The sequence below is a fragment of the Leuciscus leuciscus genome (genome assembly GCF_965113295.1).
Source record: "Leuciscus leuciscus genome assembly, chromosome: 3".
Taxonomy (NCBI): domain Eukaryota; kingdom Metazoa; phylum Chordata; class Actinopteri; order Cypriniformes; family Leuciscidae; genus Leuciscus; species Leuciscus leuciscus.
In genome coordinates this window covers 10,722,393-10,736,692 of record NC_138727.1, presented here as the reverse complement: position 1 = coordinate 10,736,692, position 14,300 = coordinate 10,722,393, and the positions used below count along the sequence as shown (strand labels likewise).

Sequence of the window (14,300 nt, the reverse complement as noted above, 5' to 3'; positions counted from 1 at the left end):
AAACTGATGGTACACAGTTCTTATGTGAATTGGTTGATGCACGAAAACAAATATTTTTTTATTCAAATCGGTTGAGCTCTCAAGGGGCCTAATTTGCATTTAAAAAAAATGGCATCAGAAACTGTACATGTATGCTTTTGTTTTATTGCAGTGCATTATATTCCAAAGTGGTTCTAATGTTTTAGCCACCTAATTTATTTTAAATATGGTGGCCAAATAAATTATTACAATCTTATAATATAATGCACCACATTATACTCCAGCACCCACTGTGACCTCAATAATAAACAGTAGAATTATCACCTTTCTGACAGTTTCATCTTAAAAACTGAATAATTATAACCTTGTAAATGTAGGATTCACAGCAGAGCTCCTGTATTGGATTGAAGTTTACTTTACAGGTTTACCTAATAAAGTGGCCAGTGAGTGTTTAAGTGTGCATTTCTTGTAATAAATATTTGAGCTAATTTTTGCTTGTGCTCTTATCCCACAGGATTCAGAATTTGAGTCACATAGTACCATGGAGCAAACTGTGATAGGAGTGTATGTCATACTGAAGGAGGGAGCGCTGCCTAACGATGACCCAGCAGACATTGGTGTCCTTGAAGGTGTGGAAGTGCTCAGTGACTTGAATAGTCAGGCTTGTGCTCTGTTATTTGGACTGATAGACTGTTTGAACCTGAGCTACCCACCAGAGCTCAAATGCACTTTTGAAGTCTTGCAGAAGATCTTTCTAAATCTAAATGGACAGATGTTGTCATCCAAGGCACAGTTCCTCAAAAACAAGCTTTTGGAGTAAGTGAGCTTGAAAAAGATGGACTGAGACTACAACAGTGTTTTACCAAAGGGACAACTGACTGGAGCAGTTGTTACACACTTGCTATAAATTCATGTTTGTTCAAATTTTACTTTTTTTGTGTGTGTGTGTCAAGGCCAAGGTTTACACTTACAAATTCCCAAAATGGGTATTATTAAAATGGCTTAATTTTTAAGGTGTGAAGGAACATAAGCTACACTGGTAATTTAGAATTATCAAAATAATTTTCATGTGATTTCATCACAGCAAGCTGCTGTAAGGTTTTTATTTATTTAAGGTATGTATTTATTTATTTTTATGTTTTATATATACACCAGTATTTCATCAGACAATCTTTTTTTATTATTATTTTACAGCTCAAATTGTTACTCACAATTGTTTGTTAAATTCATGTTTATTTTCAAATGTAACATTTTTCTGTATCAGGCCATGGTTTACCTTACAAATTCCCAAAAAGGAAAGTGTTAAAATTGCTTAATTTTTAGAAGTGTTAAGAAAAAAGGGGCGTTAAAGTCTTGCAAGCGTTGCTTGGGGATCAGTTTTCTCAAGAGCCAAGATTTTGTTAGCTAAATGTTTCTTATATGTCATGTTACAAACACTCAGATGAATGGGATACTTAAAGTGAAGAAAGCAGTTCAGACTTAACTGGTGCATGTTAAAGCCCAATTAAAAAAAATAAAATTTTAAATTGTTTGCATGTTTTCTGTGTGTTTTTTGTACACTCAAAGTAATCTCACTAAATTAACTAAGAATGAACATGTAACTCAAAAAAGATTAAAATTAGTTTAATGGAAATGTTAATATCATGTTTAACCAACACATCTATTTTGTGTTCAAATAATATGATAAAGGTTGGTTGACTTAACTTGGTTTGTTTAGATGGAATATAGGTGGCATGATAAAATCATGTTCATCCAATGAATTTTTTTTTTGAGTGTGGGGGGATACGTTGAATAAGCTAAAGTCCCAAAAAGTCGGCGTGTTCCTTTAAGAGATAAATATCAGACCAAGGTCAGACTCTATCAAATCTCTTGCTATGAAGAAGCAACCTCAAAGCAATCTCACCCAGTTCTGATTGTACCTATATTGCTCAAAGATTAAAACAGAAACTTTGACAACTACATATCGATTGAGCTGGACATTTCAGTGTTGACATGCCTTCATTAATGTCTACATTCTTTATATTCAATTGTTTTCTGCATGACAACACACTATGCACACTGATTATCCTCCTGCATGACTGCACACACACACACACACACACACACACACACACACACACACACACACACACAAACACACTCATTCACATGAAGATTGCTTTGGTCTTCCCTGATGACAAAGGCACGGCTGCCACCAGTCTCTGACCTATATTTCAGCATTTATTTATGCTCCCTCTTTCCTTCTGTTTGTGTCTCGCTCAATCTCTTTCAGTCCCTCCTCGGCTTGCCTGCTGTCCATCTGTCCCCTTAGAAAAAACTAATAATAAAACCTAATAGGAAATATTGAAATTTAAAGCCTTGGCTATTGCATCGAGCAGGACAAAAACTGATATTTTCATTAGGCGTATAACAATATAACAAAAAGGTGTTTGTTTTAATTTGTTTGATTTAATTGAAAGATTTCTTAAAATTGCCCATAGGACAATATACTATTTTTATATAGAGAGCAATGTTATAATATTTTAACATAAATCACATTATTGAAAGAGGCACTGAAGAGCCTTTCTCTTTCATGTAATGTGCAAAAAACAATCCATCTCAATATCCAATAAGAGAACAATCATTATTTACACATTAGACAAGAACTAATGCTGCCTTCAGGTCATGTTGGAATGATCAGATGAGATGAGCGCACACGAATGGCACCAAAATGTCATGTGGAAAACTCAGGATTCTCTTTGAGCCCCGACTTTTCAAGTTGGGGGCGTGAGAATAAAAAAATCGTAGTGGATGAAAATGGATTTTGTTTGAAAATTCACAACAAAACTGTCTGGAGTCCATTTTAACTCCAACCCAAAATTAGGAATTAGGAATTTACCAGAAGGACTTGAAGGCAGGATAATCATGCGATGAATATATGAGTATTTATTTTGTAATGTATAATCTTGAGTCTAACATGTAGATGAGAGATCCAATAATTCCTGCCAGTGGCGACTAGGTCTGCATTCATTTCGTTTTTTGGGAGATAGAGCATTTGTTAGTGACATTACAGTGTTTTGGGAGCAACTTTAACATGGGCCTGCCTGTTCAAATCAATCCCAGCAACCCACTTTCTTTGATCTAACAGTTCACTTATGAAGAGTGCTGCAATGGAGCAGATAGGTGCTTTTGTTGAGCACATGCCGAATATGCATCAAAGGTAAGCGTGGCTTAAAGAGAAGAGAGGAAAGAAAGATTTATTTTTTTATTTTTTACATTTTCTCTTTCATCTAATTAGCACAGCTAGTCTTTTTGGGCTAAACCCAAACAAGGAAGAGACATAAAGAAAGTATTGCGTGTAGACAAATTGAAAGAGGACACAGATATATTCCCTGTTTAGTCCTAGTTTTATGATAATTATGTCTCGAGTGATCCAATCAAATATCCTCCTATTCCACATATATGTTTTTCTAATTACTATTTTAAATTTACTTTGGATGTGCATGATTCACATGATATCAATGCATGTTGTATGTAACCAGAAAAGTTTAAAACTCTTGTTTTACTACAGTGTATGGCTGACAGGTATAGGCGGCCCTTCGCTGCTGCATCAGGCATTCATTTTACACTCAAAATGCTCTGGATTTATATATTTGATGATCTCTGAATGTGCTTTGAGTGATCTGATCACAAAACGATTTGGACACTGTTAACACCTTAGTGCTGTGCACTTGTGAACACGTGTGATCACATATAGCAATATTTAGTGTAAACTCTAATATATCCGGATACAGACAACAAAATAAATTTAGGGTAAAGGATGTAAAAAAAAAAAAAAAAAAAATTGGTAGAGGCTCAAACTCAATAAAAAGTTGCCCCTTAATCACTGCATAATTTTGGAGAAAATGCAATGGTTTTTCTGAAGAACTGTGGCAGAGCCTTATACATCTGTTTTCAGAGCAGAGCCTTAAATATCTGATTTCATACTTGGTTCATACTCCCAGGTGAGGAGGAACCCAGTGAGCATCACCATGACAACAGCTCCCAAACAGCAACTGCAGGAAGATTGGGATGCAGCTGTTGAATTGAAGAGAAGCATTTTAAACAGGACAACACGAAAATGTCCAGGCAATGATCTGTCACTATGCTTGAATTAGCACTTGTGATAAACAGACCAGGTACTCTTACATCATTTTTAAGAGAACATTCACCATCACGAAGGTAATCGGTTTCCTATCCAAACTAAATCCTTCACCAGATCCATCAAGGTACTTTTCCCTTCAGTAGGCAGGCATTTCTCACTATGCTTAAAGAATACCATAGAAAGCTAAAATTGAAACGAATAGTTTGTCATGGTCTTGAAGATACATTTCTGAGATGCTTATCCCTCAAAGCTTGATTCAATCATCTAAAATGATTCATTTTAGCTACAGTATCACTGGCTGTAGAAGTAGCAAAATTATTAATTAACTTAGCTAACATGAAATGATATATATATATATATATATATATATATATATATATATATATATATATATATATATATATATATATATATATATATATATATATATATATATATATAATTTCATGTTAGCTAAGTTAATTAATAATTTTGATTAATATATATATATATATATATATATATATATATATATATATATATATATATATATATATATATATAATCATTTTTTATTATAATCAGATGAGTGGAATACGATATTCTTTAAAAAAAATGGGACAGACTTTTTTTTATCTAACAGGAATGTATTTGAGAAGTACTCAAAGTTTATTTAACTTTTTTTTTTTAATTTTTTGGAGTATAAAAATAGCAAGAAGTTACTTTATTCAGCCAGGGCTGTACAATTCAATAGTCACAGTCTTACCAGTTGGTAAAACTTTACAAATAAATACTTTTCTGCTATTTACTGACCTGAGAAAAATTTATATTCACAATATTTTACACTTATGTGTCCCATAATTTGTGAAGGAATAGGCTAATTGTTCTGGGTCGGTTTATTGTCATGAAGTAGTTAAACAGATTACCAGAACGGTATGAAACGGTTTGCGATTCCGAGTCATTCGGACAGTTCGGAGCGGTTTCTCACTCTGCAAACCATTCACTAGACACTTTAGAATACAGAAAACCAAAAGAGCGCTGGATGAAGTCAATATAGTTCAACATACCATTGAGACACTTGTTTTCACGGTGTGATACACATTCAAAATAATTTTTCTTTTAAGGTTTGGGACAATGGGCCCTATCTTGCACCCAGCGCAATTGACTTTGTACACCGACGCATGTATCATTCCTATTTTGCACCCGCGCACAGCGGACTTTTCCCTCCACAGACACACGTAGGTAAACTAGGAAAAACACTTGCGCTCCCTGGGGCGGTTCAGCGCAAAGAGGAGGCGTGTTCCGGCGCAAACGTTCCCTGATGCTATTTTGCAGGTTTAGAAAACAATTCCGCCATTTACCGAAAAAACCTAGTTTAAAGTCAGTGGCGCGTTGCGCATGTTATTCATATGCTATTTTAAGGGCGCATGCTTGGCCATAATCAATGTAGCGTGTGCACAACGTGCATACACTTTGCTTATCTCATCTACACACAGACGCAGCAGTACTCATTTTTGCAAATCATACATTATTACGATAGATAGATAGATAGATAGATAGATAGATAGATAGATAGATAGATAGATAGATAGATAGATAGATAGATAGATAGATAGATAGATAGATAGATAGATAGATAGATAGATAGAAGTTAATTTGGGTGGGTTTCTCGATCCCCAACGTCACTTCTCTGTGTTTTACGGCCGTGACGAGAACGTCGGTCTCCTCGGCTGTGAACCGCTCCTGGCGTGCGCCTGGCAAATCCGCCGTTACAATAGCAATCCGCCACGGAAAAAGCGCGTCTGCTCTTAAAGGGAATGTGAGATGTCACTCTGGTTTATTTCACGTTACACCCAAACCACACCTATGAATAATCAAGCTACTTCAGACCAACCCATTTTAGATTTGCGTCGGGCGCAAGAGTCATTTATCCCGCCGGTATAATAGCAACAGCGCCCAAGACCCGCCCACAAAGTTACTTGCGTTTCGCGCTTGATACTTGCGTTTTAGATCGTTAAAATATGGCCCGATGTGTGTTTATGTGGTGCCTGATGATGCCAGCTGAGAAGGAAGATTGTTTCAGAAGCTTTCTTTTTGCTAAAAGATTTCATAGACATGTTTTATAGCCTAGTTTTATATGAATTCAGTCCTATGAATTCAGATTAATTGGGACACTTTTTCCCAGTCATTTCAATGGCAAAAAGTGTCCCAATAAACCTGAATTCACCCTGTATAATAATATATTGTAATCATTGAAAATATCCTTATTGCATTTCATTCAGCTTTATAAAGTGATATTTAAATTCATTTAATAAAAAAACAAGGGATTTTCTTAGTCTCCAAAACAGTGTGTTGTTGTTTTTCATCTACATTTCAGAGCAATGTAGCCTCTAATGACACTGTAACTATCACTCTAGATTAGCAAAGCACTTTTGCAAATATGTCAATCAAATTCCCGCAATGAGTGTTGATGATTACTTCAATGACCACGGGACGACAAAACTCCTCGCCTTAGTAAGCATCTTCAAAACAGCTTCTTACAGAATTGCTGATAAGCCGCAGCAGAGGAAAGAATGGGAAAACAAGAGTCCCACCACAACTTTTCCTTCCAAGTTGCAAACCATGTCAAGTTGTGAATGCGTATTTATAGAAAACACTTTATTCTGGCTTTCTGCTGTGATAGCATTCTGAATTATAGATGTGGTACGATGCATTCAACAGGGAATGTTAACCTCCTCTTTTTGGAGGGAAGTGTAAATATTTAGAGGAATACCACGATCCAGCATTCTCTGGAATGTTGTAAAAAAAAGAAACACAGGCAGTGTTATGTTTGACAGCATGTACCATTGATCAACTGATATTTTTTTATCTTTTGAATTATGACAGAAAAGAAGATTGTTACATATAAACTTGGGACAACAGCCACCCTTTAAGAAAATTCCATAATGAACTTTTAAAAAAGAAAAATCCCCTCAAAAGGACTGATATACTTCAATCAGGATTGTGAAAATTTTTTTTTTTTTAATTGGCCACTTCTCAGTGGTTTGGAACTCGCCAGTGTGAATTTTCTGGAAAAACTATGCTATGGTTGCTCTGCTATTTCAAACTTCTGTTTAATGAACAAAGGACGAAAAATAACTTCGCCTTTAGGGTGAAGGTCCAAGATTAGCCAATTTAAAGCATTGTTGATAATTTTACTTTAATTTAAAATAAAATAAAAAATTCTCAAAACACATAATATGAAAAGGGGTCATTTAAGGGGCTATGTCTGCAAATATTAAATGATTAAGATTCTTATTTCTAGGTAACAAACTGCTGATTCTCTCTCTCACACACACACACACACACACACGTTGTGTTTTCATGTATAAATATGACCAAATATGACACATTTTTAAATCAAATATGCCTTCAAGTCTTCCTTTCCCCCTTCGAAAAACAGCATTTTTTCGTTGTTTTCCGACAAAGACAAGGCATGTTAGTTGTGTGAGGATCCAGGACGTTTTTCTATACATCTCCCTCTGCCGTTTGATCATCTTCAGTGTGCTATGGCACCCACACCCACAGAGCTTCATCTGGATCCACACAGGCATATGATTTTGGAACTATGTCAGAAATCAAAGGAATATTTAGGTGCTTGAGATGCTGCTGATGAGTGCAGTTTGGATTTATGCTTTCATTCAAAGACAAATCATTTTGCAAGTCTCTGCTCCTTTGAATCTTAAAAAAAAGGGAAAAAAAGGAAAGCACCCCCAGTAGCAGGGCATGGAAACGGTTTGGGGAATAAATTAGGTTGCAGCAAAACGTTGGGGTTTGTGTAAGCTGTTGTGTGATTTACTGCTTACCGCTTATGCTGTGAGAAACAATTAAAATTGAACTTTTCTAATAATGTGGCCTTTGTCAGAAATGGAGAAGATGGAGTCACTGACCTTCTGGAATTATATTTGATTAAACTAAAACGTGAACTGGCCTTCTTGTGAAGTTGGTTATCTCTGTATAAAGTGCATTAATGCCATACTCCCTTTCTTTATTTAAATATCTATGCATTCGGGATCATTGCTATTTGGCCTGACTAACATTTTGTTAGGCTTTAGTTCACAGTGATGCACTGATATTCTACAGTGCAATATTATCAATAGGGCTGCACGATTAATTGCAATGAAACCGCACGCGATTTAGCAAAGCCTGCGATTATTTTATGCGCAGCTTGTCAGTGAAGCACGGCTGATCGGTGGCAAATGCTGATCCATCTGAACGCCAGAGGGCGCTCTCACGCAGACACTCCAAATATGCCGCCGCAGAAGTACGATAACACATAATTTCAGGAAATCCCTATACTATAGCTGTAGCTGAATAAACAGAAGATTGAAACGCTTTGATTGATTAAACATGACTAATAAACACACGACTGCTTTATTCTGTGTAAGAAGCCACATCATCTCACAGAAGGATGCTCAACTGTCATTATGAAGTGAGTTTGGAGTAAAAGCATGTTATTAAATGTTGTCTTTTGTTGGACAAGAGGTTAATTTATGCTTCTCATGTTTGGAAAGATGTTTGATGCGTGTTGCTTTTTCAAATGCACGTTGTAAGTGACTCAAACTAAAGCACGATTAAAGGGATAGTTCACTTTGAAATTAATTTTTGGTATGTTTTAGCTTACCTCAAGGGCATCCAAGATGTATAGGGTTGGGTATCGTTTGAATTTGAACGATTCCGATTCCGATTCCTTGTTTCGATTCCGGTTCCTAACGATTCTCGATTCCGATTCTTTGGCAGGGTCAAAAAAGTTTAGATCAATTTTAATTATATTAACTTTTTACTTTTTATGAAATTTACTATGAATTTCTCACAGGGCTGTTTTCAACTACAATATAAATATCAAATCTACTTTAAACAACTTTTTTGACATTTTAAATGAGCTAGCTAACCAACGGTCTTTCTGAAGGAAATAGTCTGACCTTCTCCATCAATTGAAATATAAAAAAATTTGTTAAAAAAACAACTCACCTAATGCTGTAAACATACAGAGAGCCCTATCAGCTGGCAGTATTATTTAAGGTTAAAAATAACTCAAATTAAATATAATGCGTTTTTTTTTATTATAATAACAACTTTATTTAATGATATAAGTTCAAATATAATAAATATGTAATATAGTACACATATTTAGCAAAATACTCTCTATAGCTCTTTTTTTCTTGCCAACTAGCCTATGTGTTACAGCCTATATGTTCATTAAATGGCTTTCCTGAGGTAAATATGACATAATTGTTCTCCAGCTATGTTATTGACCTCTTCACGCTGATAAAAAACACTGATTGATCGATATTATATATGAGGAATATACAGTTAGGTAAGTTGTAGTCTACTGTATCTTTCAACAGTGTTCGTGTTTTTTGTACTATTAGCTGCTAGTCGAGATGATCGGTTCACGTGCGCTAGGGATCTGTCGCGTCACATTTACAAGCGCCAAAACGGTATTTATTGTTTGAATTTCGTAATAAAATTGACAGAATCTGAGAGCTGAGATTTTTTTGCATATCATAAAGTAACTGCTCTGTCTGTCGGTCTCCGTGTCCTCTTTGCTTCACGATTTTATTGTGCGTGAGAAAATGGATGTGTGGTGTGAGAAGTGTCAATTGCGTGTGTCTCACGGTAAATGCGTGAGAGATGGCAGCTCGTAAATGTGTTTTCATGAATATATATTTTTTTTTACGTTCGCCGGCATCGCGTGCAGTTTTCAAACGGACGAGCAGAGGACGAGAGAATATGGTTGCAACTTGCAAGATACCGAAGAATAAGAAAACATCATATGTACGTTTTTAAGGTTTAACGTCAGGGTTGTTTGCTCTGAATACATTTTATGAGACGCTGTGTGAGTTAATAAGGCAACTCACACAGCGTCTCATAAAATGTGTCGGTTCGCAGTTTAGCATAACAATCAATATAAGCTTACACCTGTGCTAGTACACGCATTTACCATGCCGTGTGTACGTTACAAATGTTTAACTAAAGTGTCAGCGAGTTAACATTTGGCAGTTTGAAATCGATTATGTTGTTACTTCAGTTCAGAATAGGGCTAGAAATGACTTAGACAGCGGTTTCTTCTTCCGGTCGGTGGACTGTGAATCGAAACTAGGAATCGAAATTTAAACTTTTGAACGATTCCGGGAAAATCGCAAAGCTAGTCCCGGTTCCAATCGATACTCGATACTCGATACCCAAGCCTAAAGATGTAGGTGTCTTTTTTTCCGCAGTAGTTTCAATTTTGATATTTTTAGGTCAAACCGTTTTTGTCTGTCAGTCATATAATGCAGGTCGATGGTCACTGTCTCAAAGAGCATGCACAGAGTCCAAATTAAAACAATTCCCCATCGTCCAAATTAAACAATTCCCCATCGTAAGTACACATTGATGGTCTAAGACACGAAACGAGCGGTTTGTGTGAGAAAACGAACAGTATTTATATCGTTTTTACCTCTTATACACAGCCATGTCGAAGTGATCTGATCTGACGTGTACGCAGACATGGCTGTGTATAAGAGGTAAAAACGATATAAATACTGTTCGTTTTCTCACACAAACCGCTCGTTTCGTGTCTTAGGCCATCAATGTGTACTTATGATGGGGGATTGTTTAATTTGGACGACGGGGAATTGTTTTAATTTGGACTCTGTGCATGCTCTTTGAGATAATGACCATAGACCTGCATTATATGACTGACAGACAAGAACGGTTTGACCTAAAAATATCAAAATTGAAACTACTGCGAGTCAAAAAAAAGACACCTACATCTTGGATGCCCTTGAGGTAAGCTAAAACATACCAAAAATTAATTTCAAAGTGAACTATCCCTTTAAAGCTTGTTTCACACTGTCTGCAAAATCAGCACGTAAGCACATATTAATTTTGGTGCCCATTTTAACTATTTCTCCACCATTGACGATTTTTTATAGCAATCCATGTAGTCACTGTTATACAGTTGGGGGGCACTATTACGGATTTTCTGAAAGAGTACTGAATCTCCGGATCAAAACACAGGCGAACAAGAAGCAGAAACAAACGATAGAAGATTGCTTACGCACATGTAAAATAATGTGATCACTAACGTTGCTGAATGAAATGTTGAACCCACAAAGAGGTATAGGACTGAGAAGCTTTGGGGGGATTGATGGACTCAATCTTCCCAATCTATGTTTTGATCACTTTTCTGAATTCTATCCAGATGTAGTCTTCGATAAAAAACAAGATTTTTTCAGCTTTTTGTTCAAAGTCTTGCTTTTGCTTTATATATATATATATAGTGGGGGCCATGAAAGGGAGGGAGGGGGCTCTGGAGGAGGACAAAGTGTAGCTGATGGCCCGGAAGTCCCCTGCACAGACAGTGCGACGAGGGAGCCCGGTGAAGCCGTAGGGGCGATAGTACCAGGTGGAGCCGGTAGAGAGGGAGGAGCCAGTGTGGACAGATTGGCTCAGCAGCTGGAGGCGGAGCCAGAGGATCCTTGTGCTGAGGAGGAGCTGGAGACTGGAAGGCTGTTTGATATGTCCCACCCTGTCTTCCTATTTCAGTGGAAATTACATTAATACATTGAATAATGCTGCACATTTCAAAGCACTTCAGTGGGCCTTTTATAGTTAAATTCCACTAGGAACATGAAGGAGAATCACAGGGAAGAAGCTCAGGTAATAACAAAACATACACGCAAAAAAAAAAAAAAAAAAAAAAACACTTTTGGAAACTTTATTTTTAAAGAGTGTTGCATAGGTCCAAGAAGAATTTAAGTGCGGAACCCACTGAACTCAACAGAAAACAGAAATGTTGCACTATAAACCTATTTAATAACAAATTATAGGATCTTATGCCCAGCATATTAAGACTATAACAGTACTCACCCATTTGTTTTGAAGAAAGATGTAGTGACAGTCACCTAAACAGCAAGCGAGGGAATCCTGATGATTTATTGCAGTTTATAGCTACACTTGCTTCTGTGTAAATGGGTTACTGTTATGAGGTTGAAGGATGAACCCAATAGCAGACAGTTTGCAGGACACACAAGGTTTATTATATACAAAAAAGGAAAACAAAACCCACGAGGGGGCAAAACAAGACAGGATTGACTGTATAAGACTAACAAGACTAAACTAAGACTCAGACAGATAACTAAACAATTAACTAACAGCTAAGACAGGAACAAACGCTTCTTTCAAGACAAGACTTTCAACAGGTACTCACGGTAGGTTTCACATAGATTAGCAATGAACCGACACAGGACAGCAAACACAAGGGGATTAAATAGGGAACAAATGAAAACACAACAGGTGACACAGGTGAAGCAATAATGACAAAACGAGGATAACAAGGGGGCGGGGCACGGTGACGAGACAACACAAGCACATGGTCCAAACACAAAACCATGTGCTTGCACATAAAACATGGGTCTGTCATGATCCTGCCTCAAGAATTAAAGAACATCAAGGACTAGATGGCAGGATCATGACAGAACCCCTCCCTTAAGGAGCGGCTTCCAGACGCTCCTCAAGGGAACATCAAACATGGGACATGACAGACTGTGACATAGACACAAACCAACAAAACATGACAAATAACAATAATGGCAGACAAGAATAAACTATGACAGGGTTGGGATGACAAATAAGAAACAGTAAACAAGGAAGGGGAGGCGCAGGCAAAACAAAGTTCTTAGGGGGTAGTCCAGGATGGATGGGAGGAACAGAGGTCTTAGGATGATTGGATGAGGGTTTAGGGCGAAGAATCCGGGGAGACTTGGACGGGGACACTAGTGGAACAGTCTTGGGGGAAACAGTCCGGGGTGATGTGGTGACAGGGGTGACCGGGGAAACGCACAGGGGTACAGAGGGCGAAGAAACAGGAAACCAGACTGGGGTACGGCGCTCACGGCAGCTGACTGGGGTACGGCGCTCACGGCAGCTGACTGGGGTACGGCGCTCACGGCAGCTGACTGGGGTACGGCGCTCACGGCAGCTGACTGGGGTACGGCGCTCACGGCAGCTGACTGGGGTACGGCGCTCACGGCAGCTGACTGGGGTACGGCGCTCACGGCAGCTGACTGGGGTACGGCGCTCACGGCAGCTGACTGGGGTACGGCGCTCACGGCAGCTGACTGGGGTACGGCGCTCACGGCAGCTGACTGGGGTACGGCGCTCACGGCAGCTGACTGGGGTACGGCGCTCACGGCTGCTGACTGGGGTACGGCGCTCACGGCAGCTGACTGGGGTACGGCGCTCTTAGACTCAGTGGACTCAGGACAAGACATGACTGACCTGACGGGGACTTCAAGAATTTGGACAAGACGTTTAAGGTATTCAGACAATGTTTCGGCAGCAACGAGGACAGGCATCTTTTGATGAGCTGACACCGACCGTATGACAGCTTCAGCAGCTGAATCGGCCGCGACCCTCTCTGCAGTGCTCACGACAGCAGACTCTGGAACCATGCCTTCAATAGCTGGTTCAGGGACAGCGCTTGCAGTAGCGGGCTCTGGGACAGCGCTTGCAGTAGCGGGCTCTGGGACAGCGCTTGCAGTAGGAGAATCCCACGAAGTCCGTCTCCCTCGTTTGCCACGGAGCTCAATGGGTGCAGAAGAGACCTCGGGAGAAGAAACAGAACCATCCTGATCACCCTGGGCAACAACGGCCATGACGCTACCCTCCGGGACCACTGGCAGCGAGGCGGGTGAAGAGAAGATGGAGCCCCGCAACTCCCTTCGCGACAGGCAGCCCACCATGTCAGCAAACGGGCGGTCTACCAACCTCTCCCGTTCAGCAAGAGGCGGAGGAACGTTGAGACCCGCTATGAAGTAGCGGTTGAGAAGGATGTCAGGAAGGAAGAGTCTCTTCTCATGAGCGACCCGAGCGTACTCCTTAATGGACCTCTCTCCCTGAGGAGGAATCGGCAGCTTGCCTATTCTGATGTCAGAGCTCGTCTTGTGCCACCACTCTATAAAAAGGTCCGCTTGGGACTCGACGGACGAGGACCTTCTGTCTGCTGGGTTCGATGTTGGTCGGTTCATTCTGTTATGAGGTTGAAGGATGAACCCAATAGCAGACAGTTTGCAGGACACACAAGGTTTATTATATACAAAAAAGGAAAACAAAACCCACGAGGGGGCAAAACAAGACAGTATTGACTGTATAAGACTAACAAGACTAAACTAAGACTCAGACAGATAACTAA

At 38.9% G+C, this 14,300-nt stretch overlaps 1 long non-coding RNA gene across 1 annotated transcript in view; it reads right to left on the bottom strand.

Moving 5' to 3' along the window:
- The window catches only part of LOC309494374, a 184,386-nt gene extending 178,795 nt beyond the window's left edge, over positions 1-5,591 (bottom strand). Inside the window, exon 1 of the long non-coding RNA XR_014204300.1 lies at positions 5,452-5,591. This is a non-coding gene — a long non-coding RNA (uncharacterized lncRNA). The remainder of the gene's footprint in view (positions 1-5,451) is intronic.
- Between the last annotated feature and the right edge of the window lie 8,709 nt (positions 5,592-14,300).